Below are 21,107 nucleotides of genomic sequence, written 5' to 3'. Positions count from 1 at the left end.
TATAGGAGACCGTGGAAGCACCAGAAAACAGACGGCGGCCACATGGAAATACTACACCAGCTTTGATTAGCAGCACTGGTACCCGAGGAGGCACGATGCCTGTTATGCATGATTTTGCATTTCAGTGCGGTGATGCGGATCACCACACTGAAATGCGTTAGTTTAACACCAGATGCGTGGTACTTGGCAAGGCTGAATTAGGTGGCATGGATTTGGACAAGCTGGGCATGCTAAGGCTTTTTTGTCATGGGGTTTAAAGTGGATGTTTGTCTATTTTTATTTGTAAAAATAATATGGGCTGTTTCTTTACCTTCCGGTACATTTCTGAACAATAGGTTTAAAGACATGAATCACGCATTCTCTCTGGTGTTTGTCCTTGGGCTACTTGCTGACTGGTGCTACACATGGGATCAGGTTTGCCTCTGACAGGAGGTATGGTTTAGTGGGGTACATAGTGTACTGTAAATTAATGTTGGTGTGAGGAAACAAAAATCGGAGCCGTTGTACATTTAATATTATTGTGTGCATCATGCAGAGGTGTTTGAAAAGTAGCAGGAACGGCTTTGATGCCGTAGAGGCTAGCAGGAAGAACTGTTTTGGGGTGGTCAGTTGAAGAGATTGTTTAACGTGTTTTAAACTTCCACAGTGGCATTGGGGAGGGCAGCAACTGAAAGACTCTGTCTGTACTGGTAGGCAGTGGTTAGATGGGGACCGTCCATCAGTCTTTCTGTCGGTGGTGGACAGGGGAGCAGTGGGTGGCGGTCACGGGTTCGCAGTGACATCAGAGGGGTGGTTTTAAAGGCGGGCGGAAAAGCATAACTGCGGGTTTCGTAGGGGCGAGAGTAGAGTGTAATGGATGCATTAGTAGCAGGCATGACAGCAGTGGTCTGTGTTTGGAGGTGGTTAACTGAGCGGGCTTCGCTTGAAGGTGGGTCATTAAGTAGGAGGATGTGTTTGGTGGGCGGCTGGAGACAGTGTTATGTAACTTTGCTCGAGGGCTTAGCAGTATTTACTGATGTATGTAAATCACCTGATGAAAGGGCGGATGTGACCAATGGAGGAACCAGAATCCTTTTTTATGGCTGGGGTGAGCCCCTGCAGTATGGCGGGTCACTGGCCTGAGAGCTCTTAACTGGCGCGGAGAATGAGGGGACCCCTCCATGTACTTTGCAGGGGGGCCCCCTCAGGTTTAGTTACGCCACTGGCTCACAGGGACCACTGCCAAGACCTACACTTTTGAGCCCATGTATGACAAAGACATATCTGGCCTGAACATGGTAACATGGCAGACCAAGCTCCGTGCCTCTTCCCAGAGCATGGGTACTCACAAACATTTTCCCAAAGGCCACAAGTAATTGATGCCAGCACAGTAGTAGTACGGTTTTGTATTCTGCTGGATCTGAGTCGCAATCCTCTACCGCAACTTGGGATGAACCTTCTTTGCTTGCTATCACTACCTTGGGTGAGTTACCCACTCGAACAAATTGTGTGATCCTAAGCAATTGTCTCCTGTCACTTTGCCTTCTTTTTCTTCATCTCGACATGTAAGAGCAGCTTGAAATATATGTGGTAAAAATATATGCGGTATAAAACTTTTTTATTTCAGTTAGTGTACATAAATGCTTGCCCGGTCCATTAACAGCTTCATGAATGTTAGTGCTCTCAGCAGCCTGGTTCAGAAGTTTAGCTGGGGACCGCATGAATTTGGTAAGGAGGGCCGCATGCGGCCCCGGTCTGTACTCTGAGCGTCGCTATCTTAGAGGTTCATACAGTGAAGGTAGGCAGCAAGGACATGGGCAGACAGTGGAGTGTTCAACCCTACCGAGCCTCACCTCTTTCTTCTCTGTCCCCTGTAGCTTTTAGCCTATTCCATATCCTGTGCCTTCTGTCCAGATTTGAACACTGGTACTGCACTGACCCCATGCCTCAAGGGACAACTAGTTCTACCAATGAAGACTATGGCTTCTGACCCCCATAATGAAGTGTGGTGGCTCTGCGCCATGTTGCTATTAGACTTCCAAGACTGCCACTCTACTGGAACCAGGCTGCACGGAGCTTCAGCTTTACAACTGGGAACACACTGTCTGCTAGCCACTGTCAAGTTAAGTGACTCCGGGTCATATTTATTAAAAAGTTCTGTTGCTCTTGTGCCGTGTAATAAGGCGCAAGAGCAACGCAGCTCTAAAAAAAGATTTATTGAGCCACGCAAGTCCACCTTGAGAGGCTTAGTAAATCTAGAGCAGAGCAAATGACTGCATTGTGCTACAGGGAGGCATTCCATGGGTGGAACGTGGGTGTTCCCAAGCATCCACCGCTGGATTTTGGCACATTCCCAGATTCACCACTACTGGTAGACCTGGGAATGCTTCAAAATCCAAATTCCCCCAGATGAGGCGCAACAAGGAGAAATATCTTTTTTTCTCCTTGTTATTTCCTCTTTCAATGTGTGCTGCATTATGCAGCACACATAGAAAGAAGGAAATGCCTCTCAGGATTGTTTTTGTGCAGGAGGATGTCCCTTCCTACACAAAAACAACCCTGCTTATAACGCAGGCACCTTAGTACCATGTTAAAAACAGCGCTATGTTAAATACAGCGCACTCCTGCCCTTTTCCCATCGTGCAGCAAGGCGACTTGCTGTGCTGCATGATTTTTACATAAATCTGCCCCTGAGTTTCTCTCATCATCAGCAACAATAGGAATGCACAATGTCAGGATTTGGTACCAGAAATAAACCTCAAGTGTTTCACTCATTTTTCAAAGAGCGTCAGATCCCTAGGATGTCACAAAGAAATTAAACTCATTGAAGAAGACAAAGACATCCTGGCACAGGCTTTCCCTGATTCACAGAGCCAAGGATTTTTTTTACCAGCATTAAACTTCAGAGCATCCATCCAATCAAAGGTCTTATTGCAAATCAAAGGGGTTAACAATATTCTCTCCAGCTCTCCTCTATCACTGTTAAAAGAACATAATAAACACGATTTCGTGGTTTCCTGGACTCAGAGAACTCCACTAGCTTCCTTTGCCTGCCCACTTTATCTTCCAAACTGCAGCTCACTATGAAGGTGGCAACCACAAACAGCCAACAAAGTCTTCCAGGCTCAAGACAATGAAGTGGAAGAAGGCAAAGACAGGCCTTCCCCTTCTACAATCCCAAGATCTGGAAAATCCACCCTGACTCAGATCCAACAAACTCCAGCCCTCTTCCTTTGAAACTGACTAAGGTTTCCCCTCTTAAAGAAACATCTCGACTCACCCACAATTAGCGACACCACTCTCAGTTAATGGATAGCAGTTTATGAGTCCGACCCTCCCGGAAGATAACCTAACGAATATTGACGAGCACAAAGGGACATATTTATGAGATGCTTGCATCACGGTTGCACCACACAAAGTGGTACATGCGTGATTCAAGCCTCTTAGTCAGAATTAGGGACCACGCAAAGCCACATTGCGTGGCTTTGATTGGCTTAAAACAAAATGGAGTAGTGCAACGTAGCGTAAATCTCTGCATTGCCTTACTCTGCACAAGGGAGGCCTTCCATGGGTGTTGCGGTGGGTGTTCTCACGCAAATCTCATGATTTTTGAGGCAGTCCCAGATTTACCAAACCAAAGCAAACCTGGTAATGCGCCAAAAAGATAAGCCTTCCCAGGTGAGGTGTAACAAGGAGAGATAACTTTATTTCTCCTAGTTTTATCCCTTTTTCTATGTGTGCTGCAATCTGCAGCACACATAGAAAGAGCAAAACGCCTCCATTAACTTTTTTTGGGCAGAAAAGTGCCCATCCATGCACAAAAACAATCCTGCCTACAACACACGCACCCTTTCTCCCTGGTGCAAGGATGCCCACGTTGGTGCCAGGCTGCCAAAACAGCGCCAGCGCAGGGAGAAAGGATATAGTGTTCTGTATTGCTTTAATATTGCGCATTTCAGTGTTTTCCCTGTGATGCAGAGCAGCACAACAAGCCAATTTGCTGCGCTACCCGTCGGCACTATTCCCTAAATATGACCCAGAGTACACAAACTGCAACATTTAACATAGGTCTGTATTGATGCTTGTGTAAGGCAGTGGAGTACAGTACATGGCCAAAGACAAGTATAGCGTCAACGAGTAATTGGACAGAAAATGGGTTGTGGATGATCAATGCATTGTGATGTAATGTTCTTTAAAGAGGTGCTCTTTCAACTCTTTCCGAAATTGAAGCAGCGTTGCGGTGACCCTGAGGCATACGGGGATGTTGTTCCACATTTGGATTGGAATCCCGATTTTGGCACTTGGTAAAGAATTGTGGGATTCAGGGCAACTCATGTTCTCTCACAGGGCTTCAAGCTGTCAATACATGTGTTCCTGTTAACATTCAGGTTATCATAAAAAAAAGTCTGAAAAAATCCATCCTATTTCCCCTCATTCTGACTCTGGAGAAACTATTGGATACAAAATGTAACAATTTACCTAGGTGAACTATCGTTACTGTGCTTTCCTAGAAGTTTTTCTGCCTAGTTCTTAGTTTCCCGTTGGGAATAACACACAGAAACAATGGGCCAGATGAAGGTGGGCAAATACCGGTCGGTAACGGTGAAATTTGTTAAATTTCACCGTTACCGACCGGTATTTAGCCATGTGGGATGTAGGGAAGGAATCGATAATAAGGAGACTGTAAAAACCGATTCTTAATACCGATTCCTTATTGGCCTTGCATTTAAGGAATCAGTAATACCGATTCCTTAAATGCAATGTAGGTAGCACTTAAAACAGTGCACCTCAGCCTTAAGGAATCGCTATTTACCACCAACTTCAAATTGGTGGTAAGTAGCGATTTCCTTTCAAAAAGCACTTTTTTGCTTATTTAAATGTGCCATGTGGCACACATCCATGCCCTTAGGGCATGCATGTGTGCCACATGTGCACACATCCACATTTTAGGGGTGCAACAGGGTGTCCTTTGGACACCCTGGCACCCTTGAGATACCTCCCGGTATTACCGATTCGGTAATACCGAATGTCTTCACATTCATTCCTATGGGCCTCCAAGCCCATAGGAATGAATGGGTAGGTATTCGTTATTACCGAATCTCCATTACCGATTCGGTAATCACAAATATTAAGAATTCGGTATTTTTTACCAAATTCTTACCTACATCTGAAATACCGATTTCTAAATACAGAATCGGTAAAATCCGGTATTTAGGAATCGGTATTTCCCTAATACCTAAATTGGGCCCAATATCACCAACCAGGATTACCACTTGGTATTCCATTTTTTCCATTGTTTTTGCTGCACAAATTCCTCCAGCTAATCCCTGGAAGAGTTTATCTGAGCAAACACCAGGTGGAACCTCAATTTCTGCCCTACTCGAAACATGAAATGGGATGCAAACCCCATTTGTGCCTCATTTCTATTTTAAGGAGTAATAAGGAAACTAGGGCTAGATGTATGACCCTCAGTGTTTGCGATTTGCAATTTGTATTTTTGGGTGACTTGTAAATTGCAAATCTCAAACACTGATGTACAACAGTGTCTGAGACGTTGTTAGCAATTCCCAAAGGGGTCGCAAAGGACCTGCTTTATTAATATGTATGAAGCAGGTCGAATTTTGCAACCCATAGGTAATGGCAGGCACTCAAAGGGATGTTGAGCTGCTGGGGTCAGCAGACCACCATGTTGGTGACTGCTTTTTTGATAAAGCAGTTTTTTTTTAAGTGCAGCCTGTTTTCCTTGAAGTTAAAAGGTATGCATTTAAAAAAAAAAATGAAATGTTTCAGTTTAAGTTTTTTAAGAGTAGGCAGCGGTCCATGGTACCATTGCCTGCTCTTAACCCCTTCGCTGTGGGGGTTATTCCCCCGCTGTGGTGGGGGGAGGGGGGCACGCACAGCACCCGCATGCTCATGACGAGCTCAGCTCGTCATGAGCTACGGTGCTCCGGTGCTCATGACGAGCTGAGCTTGTCACAGGTGCATTGGCTCCCGTGGAACGCTCAGCACAGTGGGGGAATTCTCCCCACACCTGAGCGTTCCACGGCTCATGACGAGCTGAGCTCGTCATGAGCACCGGAGCGCCGTGGCTCATGACGAGCTCAGCTCGTCATGAGCACCGAAGGTGTTAAACAACATTTTCACGGCCAATCACAAAGGGGAAGGGGTTTCCTGCAGACCCCTTACTGTTTGCGACTGGCTTACCACCAATTTGAAATTAGTGGTAAGTGCAATTGTTTTGCGAACGCATTTTCGATCGCAAAACAATCTTACATTCCTCTGCTACTCGCTATTAAGAAGGGACTCCTTTGGGACTCCTTCCTAATAGTGACTCGCACATGCTACAACCCTTTTTAGCGGTTGCAAATGTGCCATTTGCAACTGCTAAAAGCAGCTATACATCTGGCCCCTAGTGTCCTAATTTTATTCTCCATCCAAACAACATTTTTCTATCTGTAATGCAGTCTAAACTAGACCCCCATCACTCACTATGTGCAACACCCTATGTTCCAGATGCCCCTGCAGGAAAAAAATCTCTGGAAAGCACTTTTTGTTCTGCTTCTAATCCTACATTAAAACAGATGCCTGAAGTAACATTTCCTCCTTAGTTGCTACATTGCACATTTCTGTAATATAGTCTCCTATTTTAAGCGTTCCTATTGACTTCCAGTTTTTCAAGATTAGCCTCTGCCCTCTGCAAACCACTTTTTGATCCAAATATTGATTTCTTAAGGAATCATGATCCCTCGGTTTAGATAATTACATAAAATCAGTAACTTGTCTTTTCACAACCTAATTCCTGTGTTTATTTGAATTCTCGGGGCAATTTGATTCCCAGAATCTTCTTTGGATGGCATGTCATAAACAGATGAAGGAGAGAGCAAGATATTTCTATTTTGACCAGATTTCCCTCAGTGCCTCCAGGTCTCCGCAAATTCCACTTAAGTAGAAATAATCCATCCATCAGCTCCCACCATGTCCAGGTGAATTAACATCTGGCCAGCTGCACTTGAGAAATTGCTTTTATGCTCAGGACCCCCCTGTGCGGTCAGCTTGGGTATTCCACAGCAAAGAGTGCGAGGCTGCTCCTACCGCAAGAACAGGCTGATACTGGCGGTAAGTACCTCACAAGTGTTTTCGTATTAAAGCCGGATTAACAAATCTTTCACACAATGCAGCGCAAAGCCATATCCACTGTGATTGGCCTGCTGCTGCTGTCATCATTACATGTGACAAAGCTCTAACAAAGCTGCCTTGTGTGACGCACAGCCTCACACACTGGTGCAGAGGTGAGAGTGCGCTGTCTAGCACATGGGTACTCGCAAACATTTTCCCAGGGGCCAAAATGTTTGGTCTGTGATGTGACCGAGGCCCGCATTGATGTCAGCAGGGTGGTGGTTGGGGCAGGGGGATTGGCGGGCGGTGTCTATGGAACGGTGGGTGTTGGGGAAGCGAAGCATATATATATCTAGAGATGAACTGCATAATGTGAAGCCAGAAAACCTGAGATTAATCCCAACTTCCCCACTTTACCAAATTGGTGATCCTTGGCAATTGTTTTCACTTTCCACCCTTTTTCTTCAGTATCACATATAGGAAGACCTTGAAATATGACTTCAGGGTGTCCACTTTACAAAATCCTCTCCTGTGTTTGATTTGATTACCTATAAAGTGATTCATGTATAATAGGAACCCAGGCCACTCAAGAGGATGCACGTAACAACTGACTTAAATTTTAGTTCAATATTGGCATTGATGACAGGGTGGAGGGAAGAATTCATGTTTTTTAATTCATGTTTGAAAACTATCACTTTTAAACAAAAAAATACTTCTCAATGTACTGATATAATCTGATGTGCTAAGGAGAAATGGTTTTGCATGTTAATGGAATACACTTTTGAATTTAGAAGAGACTTTTCAAAATGTTGACACTTTAGCTGAAAAATGAGCGTTGCTAAAGTTAAGTGGTGCAGGACACCCTAGTTACGTCCTTCTTTAACTTCACTTAACCTTTATATAAATGGTTGCTACTTTATAGAACATCTTTTGGAGGTCAGTGCTGAGTCGAGTAAACAGCAGCCTAGTTCTGCTGTTGACCATGGGGCCACATGTAAAAGGTCAGAAGGGCCGCATGTGGCCCCTGGCCTGCACTTTGAATATCAGTCTACCATAACATTTATACTGGAATCACACCCTTTCAGTATTAATTTTGATGCCTAGACAAATTCGCTATGATCCCATGTTTTGGATGCATACTGTGCACTGCAACACACATGCAATGCTTAATTTTCTTTAGAAAAATGAATATGTCTGCTTGTTTATTGTATTATTAAATTAGGTGTTAGTTTATGGTGCAAATCTGGTCTGACCTTCTTAGTAGATCAAGCTTTGCGACAAAACCTATATTATGATCAGCTCTAGTAATGCCTCCTTAACACAAATCTTGGGAAGGCAATGCAAAGCAGTGTAAATCAGTTTTGGTGCTGAGAAAACAGGATCTTTCCAGTGCAAATGCCATGCGCCACTTTGCAGCGGGCTGCCACACCAGTGCCTTGCTCCAAGACCGCTAAACTCAACTGTCATCCGCCTGCCAGATGTCTAGTTATTTTATGGTCTGGCGATGCTTTAGGCCGCCAGCCTCATATGTGAGCCTTTGAACTGACGTGCCAAACAAGTAGGTTCTGCACGGCATGGACTTTGCAGTTCATGCAGTGCAGGTACTAGGGTGCATGCAAACAGGGGGCACACCATGTGCCCCCTTGCATGCACCCCTATGCACAGGGGAACCAGTGGGCCCTGTGGGCCCCCTTACCTTCCTAAACCCACACTTTTCATAGCGGGATCACTGACATAAAAAGTGTGGTCAGGAAAGTCATAATATTCTAGGCGGTGCTGCAGCGGCACTGCTAGCATATTACTGAAAACTGACTGTCGTGCCAACGCCAAGAGATCGCGGATCCCTGGTAGCCGCCATGCCACCACAAACTCATATTTAGGCCCTTAGTAAATGTGGGACCAATTGTTTACCCATCGTGGGTGCCTTGTCAACAGTGTCTGGTCTTGGTGACATCATCCTGCTACAAGAAAAGGGTGATTCAAATTACCTGCCAGGAAGAAATTATGCATGTGTCCTATCCTATGGGTGAAGACACAATAAAATACAATATACTATGATAGTGGCGACATTAGCTAAATTATATGACAAGTGTTGGACACTGGCTCTCTATATAGGGCACTAAAATGAAGACCACTGTGCAGAGAGTCCAGTGAGACCCAGTTGGGTTATAGAGCCAAAATAGATCATACTAACAATCTATTTTTGGTAGTGTGAGCCAGCAGTTAGGCTTAACAGAGAGTAGAGCTAAGCATTTGTTGTACAGAGGCAATAAATGAGACACACAATAAAGAATAAATCTGAGACCAATTTATAAAAATAACACTGATTTTTATGTAATTTTTCAGGTGCAGAACTTTATTCTACAGTAAGTACTATTTAAAATATGAATTTTTCAAGTTTGCAAAATAAATCACTTTTATGCGCAAATATGCACTATTGAAGTCAATGGGAGAAAATAGAAAAACCATATAAACTCACACAGTTGGATTTCAAGGTTCACCTTCGGGATCTAAGTAAGTAGCAAGATCAGGTCCAATGTTTCACCAGCGGATTCTCAGGAGCGTCTCAGATCCGGTCGGGAGCTGGGTGCTGAAGTCGTTGGTAGCTGGGGCGCTACGAAGAAGGGGGACACTTTAAAATATACTGACTTAAAGGAAAGTCTGAGTTGTCCCACTTGAGGGAGCGGGTCACAAGCCTCAGGACAATAGGAGCACAGCTGCATCATCGTTACCAAGGCTGCCGGACGGGGGAGGTGCAGAGCAGATAAGTCAGCTGGGTGGTGCGCGTCAAGAAGTCCTCGTGGTAAGAGCAGGCATCTAGGAGGGGCATTCCGGGACAGCTGAGCCACTCACGGGTCTCGACGTCCCTCAATGGGTGCTTACTTCCTGGGCAGGTGGAGCCTAGATTGGACTCTTCGTCTTGGTGAATGCTGCAGAGGGTCAGGTACCTCGGGTATTGGTGCAGCATGGCTCCAGTAGGTCCTGGTGTCTCCAAACTTGGTTTAGAGACCGATCCAATCCTCTGGAGCTGGTATACCTCTTTTAGTTTGGGTGCTGCATCAGAGTCGCCTGGGAGCAGCAAGTCGGTACAAGCGGATTCTGTAGTTCAGTGCCTGCGGGCTGCTGGGGAGCGTTTTTTTGGTGATTTTTAGAAGACTGGAGGAGCTCCGGGGTTCTTGGAGACCTCACAGTTGCAGGACAAGACAGCACACCATGATTGTCAAATCCTTAACCCCTCCCATGCTCATGACGAGCTGAGCTCGTCATGAGCCACGGTGCTCCGGTGCTCATGACGAGCTCAGCTCGTCATGGCCCGTGGAACGCTCAGGTGCGGGGAGAATTCCCCTGCTGTGCTGAGCGTTCCATGGGATCCGGTGCACCTGTGACGAGCTCAGCTCGTCATGAGCACAGGAGCGCCGTAGCTCATGACGAGCTGAGCTCGTCATGAGCATGGGGGCGCTGTGCGTGCCCCCCTCCCCCCCAGCACAGTAGGGGAATTACCCCCACAGCGAAGGGGTTAAGGAAACAAGCATGGTGCCAATTTTCTGCAGCAGGGTTTCACTACTCGGGTCAACAGCTCTTCTTTGTCCTTTTCTTCTCTGTGTCCCTTGAATCTAAGTTCAGGGTCCAGTATTGCCACCTAAATACTAAATTTAGGGGTGCTAAAGGGGGAGACAGGTGGTAGCCAATGAGCTACCGACCTTTAGGGTCTCTACAGCCTGTAAGTGACCACTTTCTATGGGAGGGGGCGGATGTACGACGGTACAACGTGTACCGTTACAACGCGTACCTTTACGACGCAGGTTTAACAATGCAAGTCGTTACAACAACTTGCGTTGGGGGGCGCTGGATAGTGAATAGTTTAATTTACTATTCCAACTCCAGTCCCCGTGGATAGTATGGAAGGTGTTGGATAGTAAATTAAACTATTCCCTATCCTAGAGCGCCCTCCAGCGAAAGTCGTTGTAACGACTTTCGTTGTAAATCTGCGTTGTATCGGTACCGCGTTGTAACGGTTCCGTTGTAAAGGATGTTTCCCGAGGGGGCACTACCTTGATCCTAATTGGCTAATTCTCCCTCAAACTAAGATGGAGGGAAATGAGAAGTGGGGTCCACATCGCCTGTCCCACCTTGGGGGTGGTGCTGGCTGAATTGGGCCCCAACTCCTAATTTACCAAATTATTCCCCCTGTTCCATATGTTTTTATTGTAACATTAGGAATCTAGATGTAATCTGCAAGAGGAATAAAACGAACAGTAACAGGGTGTAGCTTTATTAATGAAATTGCTGATTACTCAAAGAGTGATGTTTGGTGTGTTTGTGTGAATGAGTGCGGTATTAAATGTGGGGGTTGATTGTGTAAATAGGTAAATGTGATGGTTATATGAATTGGATTAATGACAGTGGGAAGCTTGATGCGAATGGGTGAATAGGAGTGGGTAAGTAAATGAGGTAAAGTGGGAGTAAGTGAAATAATTGTTGAATGGAGTAGGTAGGGGAATGATCTTGAGTGAGTAGTTGAGTGAGTAGCTGGGTATATGACTGGGAATGGTAAGGTGGGACGAAAGCAGCAACATGATGAATTGAATGAATGCAACCTGCTGCGCCAATAACATATTTCAATAACTAGAAATACAACAGTGATCAGGTAAGGCAATGGGAATTCGGTGAATGAGTGGGAGGATATAGTCAGTCAGTCATAGTTTATTGTACTATTAATTAAAATCTTTACAATCCCCCCCCCCCCCAATATAGATAAAAACATATATATAAAAAGTATCATTACATTCACAATATAAAACCAAAAGACATTAACGCAATCCCGTTAGTTATTTGGCAAAAGTGCAAGTGCTTATCTTTCGATTCAAAATATTAAAAACACATTTGTTGTGATTCCTGATTACAATATAATTTTCCTGGCTAAAACCCTGATAGCACTTTAACTTGCTATGGTGCAGTCTCTCCCACTCTACTGAATGGAAAGCACAAAAGACAAACTATCAGTTAGTCGGCACGGTATGACATCAAAATAGGTGATACAATTTAAAACTAGAACAGCCTAATTAAAAAAAAAGTGGGAGGATATAGTTTGATCCGAATTTATGACTGAGTGTGTGAATGAGTATATATTAAAATGGGTGCTACAATTTAAAACTAGAACAGCCTAATTAAAAAAAAGTGGGAGGATATAGTTTGATGAGAATCTATGACTGAGTGCGTGAATGAGTATGAGTTAGTGAGTAAAGAGCATATGGGTGAGGGTGAGGATGGGAGTATATAGTTCAGTGGGTAAATGAGTGGATGGATAGATGGATACATGTGAGTTGATGAGAAATTGTGCTGAACATACGCTGGAAATATTGGTGGTGGTTTGAAGGGAATCTGGTCAGTCTCAGGCCTCTTGACTCTTAGCTGGGTCCAATGGCTCATTGGAATAATGCCTCCACTAAGCCTTCTGACAAGACTGATGATCAGTATTTGAGCTCACGGTTTGAACTCTGGCGCTCCACTCAACCTTTTGTCCTCACAAGGTCGATTGAAAAGAAAAGTATTGAGTTGTGTAAAAATGAAAAATCTGTGGTCAACCTCTCTTCCCAGCCAAACTCCCCCAGAAAATTAGGCATCAGGTTTGCTCGTTATGCTCAATTGTGTGGTGCAGTGCTGTGTACGGACACCCTACCACTTTTTGCAATCACCAGCCGCCACTGCAATTCAGGTGGATAAACTGTAGGAGAACTCGAGGGGCCTGAGAGAGGTGAGGCAATAGACAGGTTGTTATCAGTGATGTGGTATTTTCAACCTAGAGATTCCAGGCGCCATCATTGATAGCTTGTGCGTGCTTTACGTATACCTGCCAACTCATACTGTGCTACCGTATGACACACAATATCGGCTTGCATCACTTGGTCTACCAGTGATGAGCCGATATCAGACAGTGGCAGGGAAAAGCAGTTGGAAACCAATTAAAATAGTGGTTTTCTAGCTCGTTTTCTGAGGTTTTGAACTGCTGACGTCCATTAACGCCTTAACCGCTGCGGTTTTTCCGCTGCGGTGCGGGCGTTCTAAAGGGTGGGCGGGGCTGCGTCGGCCGTTGGTCATGCGCAGCACTGGGGAGGGAGCGCTCGCGACGGCCGACGGCCGACTGCAGCACTCACAGGGTTAAAGGGTGTGAAAACACCCCAGGGCATCTGCAGCAGCCTCAGCAAGCTGTTTTTTGGTGCTTGGGGGCTGGTTGGGGGTTCAAAAGTGCATCGTAGTTACTTCTCAACACGAGGCCCCGTCCACTTTAAGGCCCCCGCTCCCTCTTCACACAGTGAGATTGTTCTTCAAGGTGGCAGGTATGTTTATGCACTTCTCCTCTAACCCTGCCCCAGGGCTTTAAGTGGGCCGGGTCTCACCGGGTCTGAGCATCAGCAGTTTTTTTAAGGGGGCCTCGAAACGGGTCTCTATCGGGTTCTGTTTTGTGCCCTGTCACAGACGGTCTGTTTTTTTTCCGGACTGCAGTGACAGCAGGCACATTGATGTATGCGTGGTGAGCGTTGTAGGGGAAGGGAAATCCTTTAAAGAGAATCATTTTCTCTCTGGATTTCCCTTCTCTTTTCGAATCTCAGGAGCAGCAACATTGTCGTGGTGTCACCACAAGGGCTTTAAATGGAAGTGTTTTCAATATTATATACAAGCCGTAATTGCTGCTTATTTATCTTATGCAACTAGAAACCATTGACAAAGCCAATAGTCCTGACTTGTAGGTATGATGTGACTTGTATCATATATTTGGACGCAATGACAGGCGACACTCTACTAAACACAGATTTTTAGCTTACTTGTTTTTAAGCCACGCCCTTAATTATATTGACCATGCCCCTTTGAGAGCCCTCGCCCCTCCCCAGTTTTTTCATCCCAGTTAAAGCCCTGCCCTGCCCCTCCTCTTTCATTCACTACACTAATTCAGATTTTCGAATGTATCGTGGAACTTTTCACAGCAAGATCAAACTTGGAGCTGAAAGCAACTTCTACATCGGTCGTCGGTGTTTTACAAGTAATATTTCTAATTTCAATACATGCAATCAATACGTACGTGGTGAGTCTCGTCATTCTTGATATTAGTGCATTGCAATGCCCTAGACGCCACACAAATTGATTGACGGCTCACAACTATCGGTCCGTTTTCCCTTTCGCCCTCCAGCATGCTCCCTACCTAGTAAATATTCCTCGCTTCACAAGTGGTCTGGTAAAGGCTTCAGTGAGGACAAAATAAAATATCTGTATAACTCACCTTCAAGTTTATGACTGAAAATCTTATACCGTAAAAATTCAAGGGAACAAAATACTATACAATGCTGCCCCTTGGTGGACACTATCAAGCATTATTTTTTGGAAAATTGTACCTATAAAATGAATAAAATATAGCTAACCATAATAAAACGTGTTGAATTCGTGTTCTTATTTCTATAGCAACAGAATATTTCGAAAATATTTTGCTACATAATATAATAGTAGCTATGTGTTGGTGCACAGCGATAGGGATGGAATTAGACGTTTAGTGAATGAATGTTCAACAAATACCTAAGGGGCATATCAGCAAGGACTTTATCTCCGCTTTTTTAGCTTAAAAAGCCAAAAAAGCAGAGATAAAACTATCGCACTATCACCAAGAGGTTGCTAACATGCATAATTGCATGTTAGCACCCTTTTTCCCTACGCCTCCCTTTGCATCTTTAATGAGATGCAAAGTGGGCGTTCCTTCCGAAAATAACTGGAGAAATGTCGCTAACCGACATTTCTCCAACTATCAATCGGCACGCCAACAAGCATAGCGATAAGAAAAGTAGCGCTAACCGGTTATCGCTACTTTCCTTACACCTGCTTTAAGTTTGACTTAGCCATGATATCCAATTGAAGTCATGGTTAAGTATGCCGTGCCCTATCAACAACGTAGCGGCAAACGTTGTGCGATTGTCGCTGGAATCCCAGCAATAATTGCACATTTGGCAGCTAACTCGGGTATTTTTATCGCTCTGGAGATAAGCGTCGCTGATAGCCCGCTATCTCCACAATAAACACAAGCGATAGCCGGCGATAATTATCCTAGCGCTAAGTGGGCTTAGCGATAATTATCGCCGGTTGTTGATGATATGCCCCCAAATGCTCTATAAGCTGTGTTCCCTTAAATTCATTTATAGAGCCCAACCAATCACCCCCAAAAGTGCATCCTAACGTTAAGAACAATAAAACGTCGAGAAGGCAGGACACGGAGTGGGCCTAAGGTTCAGAAGAGCCATTTCCTTGAAAATGGACACAGGGTCCCAAAAGATCGAATGTAGAAAGATATGAAAAGGAGCGCCCCCTTCTCCCTACCCCACATTCTTCTTGGCATAACTATGCACCACAATGTGGCCAATGTTCAAAGAGTGTAACTTTCTGGCTGGCAGAAACGTTTTTGAAGGCATGGACAACGAGGTCTCTGGCCCAGGGCCCCAGCCTTTCAGGGGTGGGGGGCATAGAGCCGTCTCTATTCTACAGAGAGTCTTGCCCTGGTGACTTTGAATATCTCTCAACCAGATAAATTAAATACTGTTTTCCTTTCATTTATTTTTAAAGTCGGTGATGTGTGTGTCTATTACGCACATTTTGCAGAGAAATGTGTGTAGGAGAGAAGGGTCTGCTATCCTATGGTCACCCCAAATTTTAGCTTTTTGCTTCACTGGTTTTCGACTACTGAGGCTGTGGGCCTGCTAATCAGACCCCCAGCCTGCTGTTCTCTCTCTAAATTATTAATACATGTGCTATAGGTACATACCACAATTGGAAATTGACTCCTTGTTAGCCCCTGTACCATGCACTATAGGTGCTCAGGGCATAGGTGCCACCAAGGCCTACCAGGGGCTGCAGCATATCTTTTGCCACCCCTGGTTGGTTCTTAAATTGACACAACTGGCTGATCACTCAGCTGGGGCAAGATGGTGTAATCACCTCTTGCTTAGATATAGTATACCTATATCTAAACCTATATCTGGACACATATAAACCTGTGAGCCACTACTATGGAAGGCCTTATCAATTCTGGAGGCAGAGTGCGTGGTTTAATGTGAGATGGAGCTCTAGCATGAGCTGAGCCTGTCTGCAGCCGTCGGGAACAAATCCCTAAGCTGTTTCAGGATAATGCCATACCATATACTATTAAGTGCATTATAATCCTCGCGGTTATATAGCAACTTTGGTTTGGCTTTATCAAAACATGTCGTGTAAGGTGTCATACGATTTGGAATACTATCCCCTCGCCAGTTCTGGCGACAGGGATAGCATTCCACCCCTCTAGAGGGGTAAGACATGTTACTTTACTGAAATGCGGTTAATTTCTAAAAGAGCCTCAGATCCACAAAATGGATGCTTCTGCCACAGACACAAGTCTGACCCCCTGAAACTGACCGAAACTCAGCCAAGGGGGCCTGGACAAAGGGTTTCCTGTCGCAGGGAGGTGTCACACCCCCCCAGACAGGAGATAGTGGATTGTAGCAGGGAGGTTTGAAAGAACCCAGACACTGCATGGGGAGCACAAGGCTGCCCCTTGCATAATCCGGTCAAACCGGTTCTGGGGCACACCAGCCCCAGTCCCAGCGCAGCCTGGATCAAAGGAAAGGGGTGTATCCACCCCCTTCCTGGGTCCCACCCATAGGAGGGGACCTAGCAGGTAATCCAGCCCCCCAGATTCGAATAAGAGTGGGAGCAGTGCCAATGCACTTCAGATTATCCTGATGAAACATAAGAAATGAAACTCTGGACCCTTCGACATCCTATTCAACGTAGAAGACTGAAGAATCTCCCTTGTGGTCAAGGAGTGACCACCCTGTGCAAACAGGCACCATCCAGCACCTCGACTTCCGCTTTGTTGCAGTTCCCGCCGGAACTCGAGCGACAGAGATCGACGAGATCAAGCTTGCCTGCCGTGGAGGCGACCGGAAGCGTGGGGCACGCCATCTTGGAAAGACCACGAGACGCTGACCGTGCAGCCCACGAGTGACCCTCAAAGCTGTACACTGGTGTTTTAGAAGCCCCAACCCTGAGCCACTCTTGCACCGAAGTTCAGCCCTACACACTCGACGAGTGCTGCGTGGGGCCCTTCTGCTTCTTTTGGCTCAACGCATTGGCCAGTCCCTTGCCAGCTGGCTTGTGGCCCCTGTGCTGACGAAAAACAAAATACGACTTGTGATTCTGGTTGCCCTAGATTTGCACCAGCTTCCCTGAAAAGGAGCCCCCACTCTGACCTTCCTGGTCCGAGTGAGAAGCAATCTTCCAGTTCCGTGTGGATTGCTTTTGCCAAGTGTTGTTTGCTCCAATCTTGAAGCCGACAGCGCCGACGGCGAGAGCCTTTGTGGGACAGATTGTGACCTGCTCCTGGACTTCGTAGATGCCCCAGAGCCCACGTGACAGCGGAGAGAAGCTCCTCGACAACCACCTGATTGCGCCCAACATTGCCTGGTTCCATCCTGGTTCCACCCTGGTCACTGCTGAGTGACCCAGACTCTGTCCCCTCTCCTTTCAGTTACTTTTTGACTTCGATCCACCCTTGGATCCCACCGGACACTTCTCCTTCACAGCGCCTGCAGCCTCTTCAGCTTCAAGCACCAAGAACCAGCGTGACGAAACCCGACACTACTTCGACCCTGTGCACCCGCTTCCTGTGGGTGAGGTAACATTGCAACGCCGGTGTTCCCACACTGGTACACACCTCTAGGGTCTGTGTCTTAAGTTTTGTCTTTCTAGGTTCAGCGGAAGGGTCCTAAAACTCTATTTGCTTAACTTTTACGCACCATTGACTTGCATTGGTGCATGCGTGTGCTTTCAGCACTGCACCCGAATCCCGCGGGCTTTTCCCGACTTCAGCATTGCTTGTCCCGACTGCTCCCAGTGATTCCCTAGGCCCTAGGCCTAACCACTGTTCGATTGGTATCTCTTATACCACTTTCTTAATATATGGTCTGAGTGGCCCCTCGCCCTCATCCATAATTGTGCAACTTTGTATGTTATACTGTGCTTTTGATTTAACGCTTGTGCCCCTTTGTTCATAAAGAATACTGGGGATTATTTTGAGTAATAAATACATATATTTTTATAATATATACTTGTGTGGTGTCCTTTCATTTGATATTACAGGACTGTGATTGGTAAAACAGCTCGCTTAACACGACCTCTTGAGTTAAGCCTTTAAGGCTGCTTAGTCTATGCTACCATTAAGATAGCTTGTCTACAAGGTTGACTTACAACCAGACACCATAAGGGATAGCTTGGACTGATACAAGGTGGTTCCAGAATTGGAAACTTCATATATCAGGCCAACTTCTCACATTGGTGCGCAGCGGTGCGGATTTGAGCTTGCTGTTGTTTTACCATTGCAATCTTTTTATCAAATTGAAAGATCACATCAAGTACCTTAGGTACATATAAATCAAAAGCTTAGCATATTAAGTTCTACTGAACTTAGTAGTTGTAGACTAAAGGGATTAGCACACCCTGACTACAACTCACTAGCAAGGTACAGTAGGAAAACACTTAGTGTAGGTAAGTGCACCACTTACACCTCACTAGCAGTCATGTCTGGCACAGGTGAGACTCCAAGTACTCTGCCTGTGACAGTGGACCTTACCCAGGCAACTTCCAGCTATGACAAACTTAGCAACAAAGACTTGTGTGCCTTGTGCATATCAAGAGGGCTAAAAAGGGGCAGAGGTCCCACCATTCCAACCCTGATAGCCATTCTAGAACAGGATGACTTAGCTAAGGCGAGTGCAGCTCCCCTAGATTCAGGAGATGGAGTGAACACCCCTGTAACTGATACCACTCCAGAGGAGGAAGAAGAAGAGGAGGAAGAGGAGGAGGAGGAGGACTCAGATGTAGAGGACCCAGAAAATCAGGATCAGAGGGGTAGCCAGGTTATAGTTGCCAGGCTTAACCAGGCCAACTTAAACCTACTGGGGAATGGAGAGGGCCAGCACCTCCCCAGATCCCAAAATATCATTCTCCCAGGCAACAGAAGAGTGAGATCTCCATCAGGGGACTCTCACATTTCTAGTGCCTCAAGAGAATCTCAGAGAGGGATGATTTCCTCTCAGAAGATAGAACATAGAGCCAGGATGAGGGCTGTCAAACTCCAGATAGAGAGGGAGGAGGTAGCACTGGCTCAAGCTAGACTTGCCTTGGCAAGAGAGCAAACGTTGTGTGGCTTAGATGCCACTGGTGGCAGCATAATTCCTAGAGAGAAAGACAGGAGCTATGATAATAGAAACCTGACAAAAATTGTGCCCCCCTACAAGGAAGGGGATGACATCCACAAATGGATGACTGCACTTGAGAGAGCCTGCATGGTACAGCAGGTTCCTCAGGATCAGTGGGCTGCAATTATATGGTACTCCTTTTCTGAGAAAGGGAGGGATAGGCTCCTCACAGGTAGACCTGAGGATGCCAAAAACTACTCTGTCCTGAAGAGTGCTCTTATTGAAGGGTTTGGCCTAACCACTGAGCAATACAGGTTGTTGTTCAGAGACACCCAAAAAGCACAGACTCAGGACTGGACTGATTTTGTTGATTGTGCCACTAAGGCTCTGGAGGGTTGGTTGCAGGGAAGTAAAGTTTCAGACTATACAGGATTGTACAATCTTATCATGAGAGAACAGATCCTTAATAACTGTACAAACCAGCTGTTGCATCAATACCTTATTGACTCTGATCTGACCTCTCCCCAAGAATTGGGAAAGAAGGCAGACAAATGGGTCAGAACAAGGATTAAGCAGAAACCCCAGAACCAAGGTGGTGACCAGAAGAAAACAGACCAGAAGGGTGGAAATCAGAAAGATAAAGAAAAGGACCAGAAGTCTTCAGGCCCCCAAACTAGTAATAAGGAGGGTGGTTCCCAAAATGGCAACAAGAAAAAGAAGAATGATGGCCCAAAGAAACCTTGGTGTAATACCTGCAAATCAGTTTCACACTGGGGCAGTGAATGCACCAAGAAAAATCCAGTCCCCACCACTGTAGCTCCTAAAGCATCTGCACCCCCTAGTACAGTTAACAGTGGTGGTACACAACCTAAGGGTATAGTTGGGTTAACCTTGGGTACTGAGATGGAATCTGGCCTAGTCAGAATCCCTACTCAGGCAGTTCTCCTATATGATGTGGACTTAGCTTTGTCCACTACAGTGAGTCCCAGTAACCTGGGCAAATATAGGCAGACGCCTTTGATAAATGAGAAACTGGCTCAGGCCTACAGGGACACATGTGCCAGTGTCACTATGGTGACACCTGACTTTGTGGACCCTGGACAGATTGTACTAGGTGAAAGTTACCTAGTGACCAATGCAAGCAACTCAACTACTTCCCATAGTGTGGCTGTTGTGAACTTCTCCTGGGGAGGGGTAGATGGCCTAAAGAAAGTTGTTGTGAGTGCAGACCTCCCAGTAGACTGTCTGTTAGGCAATGATCTTGAAAGCTCAGTTTGGTCAGAAGTGGAGTACAGGACTCATGCAGAAATGCTAGGGATTTCAGCACATGTCCTTGCAGTGACAAGGACTCAGGCTAAGAAGTGCCTTCCTGAACCAGTGGTGGATCTTGGAACAATAGACCAACCACAACCCAAGAGAAGGAGCAAGAGGGTTAAGGCTTTGTCTCCCCCCTTGCCCCAGGTTGAGGATCAGATTTCAGAGGAAACTGATTCTGCAGTCCAAGAGGAGACTGTCTCAGAGGAACTTGAGCCTGACCAGGTTGAGTTTCTGGGGACAGGGGGACCCTCAATGGCAGACCTGGGGCAGGCTCAATTAGATTGCCCTTCACTTGAACCCCTCAGACAGCAAGCTGCTGATGAGGCTGCAGGGAATGCTCAAGGTGCCCATAAAGTTTATTGGGATGATGGACTCCTTTACTCAGAGGCTAGAGACACCAAGCCTGGTGCAACCAGGAGGTTGGTCATACCTTTGAAGTTTAGGGGTTTCCTTCTCACCTTGGCCCATGATATTCCCCTTGCA

The sequence above is a fragment of the Lissotriton helveticus genome, chromosome 9 (assembly GCF_964261635.1).
Source record: "Lissotriton helveticus chromosome 9, aLisHel1.1, whole genome shotgun sequence".
NCBI lineage: Eukaryota > Metazoa > Chordata > Amphibia > Caudata > Salamandridae > Lissotriton > Lissotriton helveticus.
The sequence above is the reverse complement of the archived record's forward strand: the minus strand, read 5'-3'. Positions refer to the sequence as shown.